The 3,763-nt window shown below is 39.0% G+C and overlaps 1 pseudogene; it reads left to right on the forward strand.

Annotated features, from left to right (window-relative positions):
* Positions 1–541: 541 nt before the first annotated feature.
* Positions 542–925, forward strand: LOC105308099 (annotated as a pseudogene).
* Positions 926–3,763: the final 2,838 nt, after the last annotated feature.

Here is a 3,763-nt window from a genome sequence, read left to right on the forward strand (position 1 = left end):
TGTGAGTGTATATATTATGGGAGGAAAATGGTATATAATTAATGAGCAGAAGCTCTGAAGTAGACAGACCTGCCTTCTGGGCCCAGAATTTCTACCGATTTACTGTGTGTTCTTAGCTATGCTGCATGGTCTTTCAAAGCCTCAGTTTCTTCATCTGTATTACTTAGTGCTAGTAAAAACCTTCCTCCCGGCATTGTTGGAAGATGAACTGAATAAACAGCAGAAATATACCTAGTAAATAACAGGCCCTCAATGAAACAGCCTTTCCCTTTGAATCTCCCTCCCCATCCTGCCCCCATCTCCAGGCCAGCTTGTTTTAAATGCGAAATAAAAATATGCCAGGTGATGCATCACCTTGATGGTCCTGACTAAAACAACTTTGAATGTTTTCTGTTTTTCCAAATGTCAAAGCAAATCATCCTTCTTATTGAAAATTTTGGAAAACAGAGTAAAGTACATATAAGGAAACATCTAGCACTTCCCTTTCTACCACCAAGTATAGCAGAGGAGAAGACTTGGGTGCATTCACCTGTAACCTGCCATGTCCAAGGAAGGCACTGATGCTGGAGGTGTAACAGACATTAATATTGCTCTATCAGAGATGCTGAAGACGGCCCTTATCCACGAGGGCCTAGAATGGGGAATTTGAGAAGCTGCCAAAGTCTCAGACCATCCCCATCTGTGTGTGCTTGCATCTAACTGTGATGATCCTTTGTATGTCAAGTTTGTGGAGGCCCTTCGTGCTGAACACCAAATCAGCCTAAATCAGGTTAATGACAACAAGAAACTGGGGGACTGGGTAGGCCTCTGTAAAATCAACAGAGAGGGAAAACCCAGTAAAGTGGTTGGTTGCAGTTGTGTGGACTATGGCAAATGCTCTCAGGCTAAGGATGTCATCGAGGAGTATTTCAAATGCAAAAAGTGAACAAATAAAAACCCTGGCTCTTGTTCCTCAAAAAATGTCTAAAAAATATGCTATAATACAATCACCCAGTAACATACCATGGTGATACTAACATTTTGGAGTATTTACTTACAGATTTTATACACACACACACACACACACACACACACACACACACATATATATATATATAATATATATACACATATAAATATATATGTATATATATGTATAAGGTATGTATACATGTATATATATGACAATATGAATATGAAGACCATAATAGTTATTACTGTTAATACTGTAATACTGTAAAACTGTAATACTGTAATACTGTAAAACTGTAATACTGTAATACTGTAAAACTGTAATACTGTAATACTGTAAAACAATAGATCAACTGGGTTTTCTTCATTGCTGAGTGCTGAGTGTGGGGCTTCTGGAAACCCAGGCCTGGAAACCAGCCACACTAAGATATTTTCCTGGTTCCATGACTCACCTCTGTTACTCATATCTCTAAAGGACATGTACTACACAATCATACTTTGGAAGATTCTGTGCAGAATGGAAAGGGGTGAAATATGAATGCATTTGTATTGGTGACCAGTAAAACATAATCTACATTTCAAATCCAACTTTCTTAGTTAAATAACGAGGAGTTGAAATAAGGGTCTAGGAGAGAAATGCCTTTGAAAATTTAACTCTGGCATTGTCTACCACAAACCTACTAACCCTGGCAGAGTTTCCACTTTAATTGGTAGAGTACGATGTACTTGAAGTTGAGCAGGAGAAACATTCTTTCATTGATCTAAGGGAGAGTAAAGCATGTTTAGGCAGACAGAAATCTTTGTGCTTGCACTCACTATGCTGGTCTTAAGAGGTGTTGGTATCCTGAAGGAGGGGATGGGTAAAGCTCTAAGACACTAGGATTTCAAATAGCAGAGGATTTAGAAATTAGAATGCTTGTTAGGCCTCACTTGTGGGGCAGGCCTTCAGGAATAACCTATTCAGATTCAAAGTGGGATTCTGGGGTCCCTTAGCCACCTCTCCAAAAATAATTTGGGTATGTAGGCCATTAGTCTCTCTAGTCTTTCTCTGCCCAGGCCTGACCTCCATGCTTCCATGATCTAGATAAATGCTGTTTCTCTTCCTGCGTTGTCCAAATCTTGTTCTTGATCCTGAAGGTGCTAAATTTGAAGTAGGAAGGCATGGTTTCCAATCATCCTTTCTGCCACTTGTAATAAATATGAGGCCTGGCTGGAACACTGAACCCCTCATATTCTCAGTTTCCATATCTGTAAAATGAGGATAATGATGTTACGTCTCTCCTTCAGTTATTGTGACGATTCATTGAGATAGCCTCCAAAAAGTATCTGGGCACAGGGAAAGTGTTCAATAAATAGGAGCCAGAGTGGAGAATTCCCTCCCTCCTGTACCTGATAGACTCTGTCATTTATTTAATTCAAAATTCACTTCTCTTTCATCTCTTTGCCAAATCCTTGATGCTGATTTCAGGTCTGGAGTCCAGCCTTTTTTGCTTTCAACTGGTCCAAACCATTGCTTCTAAATTCATCTTTCTCACACCTGCAGCTTGGACCACATCAATGGACTTGGCTTCACAATTTAGCTCCTCCCAAACTCATCCCCAGCTCTCCCTTTCCTTTCCTTTCCATGGAGAACTTTCATTCACTTCTTCCACTTCATCATTTCTCCTTCACCTTCATTACTGGGACAACCTCCCAGTTTTTATTTACTAGGCCATCTTTCTTCATTCACATTCCACTCACTTTAAAAGGCTTGCTTAAAAAACAAAAACAGAAAAAAAAACTAGTAATCAAATTCAAGGGAGAGGGGAAGCATTCCTCTCACTATAAATCAAAACATAGATACTCTGAAAAAAAAAATAACTTTTTTTTACAAGATAGTAGCCTGTGCTGGAAAGGGTGTGATAAAAGGACACTCTCACCTGCTGCAGGTAAGAGTGTAAGTTGGTTCAACACTTTGGGAAGCATTTGGGAAAAATTCATGGAACCATAAACATGGTCATACTCATTAACTTCATATTTCCATTCCTAGGAGATGACTTTAAGGAGATAGTAATAAATTTGGGTGAAAAGGCATTAATTCACTAATATCTATTCATTGTAGAGTTAATTACAATAGAAACATTGGAAACAACCTAGAGTGCTAAACAGAAAATTGTAAAATAAGTGATAGTGAATCCCCTAGGTGTGTGTAGGCTGCAATTACAAAATAATAAATATGAAGTACCCACTTAGAAAAGTTTATAGCATGAAAAGTAAGGCACCAAAAAGCGTACATACTAAACAAACAAACAAACAAACAAATAAAGCAAGCAAGCCAGCACTGGGAGAGGACTAAGGGATAAAAAAAAAAAAAAAAACCCCAGCAAAATACTACTGGTGTCTGACTTTAGGAGTTCTAATTATGAATATGAAGGGGTTTTGTCTTTTCTTCACTTTTCAAAGGTTCTGTAATGTGGTTATATTACTGTTATAAATATATATAAATTATATATGTTACTTTTATAAATATATATTTGATGGCTTCCTGGAATTAAGGAGTTCAGAACAAGGAGTTCCCCTCCCAGAGAAGGACCACCATGCAGCAGCCCTCTATACCCATGCCACGGTAATCAAACCACCAAGAAACCAACCCCCCAAGGGACCCTATTTCTGGATATACTAATCCCAAAGCCAGAGCTTGGAAAATGGGCCATGCATGTGCCCTTCCTACGTGGGAAACACTTGCTAAATTTTTAGCTTGCAACGAAACACCTGGAGGAGCAGAATCTGAGGCTGACTGGAGCTCTCTCCAGGGGCAAACCCTTTCTCCCTA

The sequence above is a fragment of the Pteropus vampyrus genome, unplaced genomic scaffold, assembly GCF_000151845.1.
Source record: "Pteropus vampyrus isolate Shadow unplaced genomic scaffold, Pvam_2.0 Scaffold548, whole genome shotgun sequence".
NCBI classification, from domain to species: domain Eukaryota; kingdom Metazoa; phylum Chordata; class Mammalia; order Chiroptera; family Pteropodidae; genus Pteropus; species Pteropus vampyrus.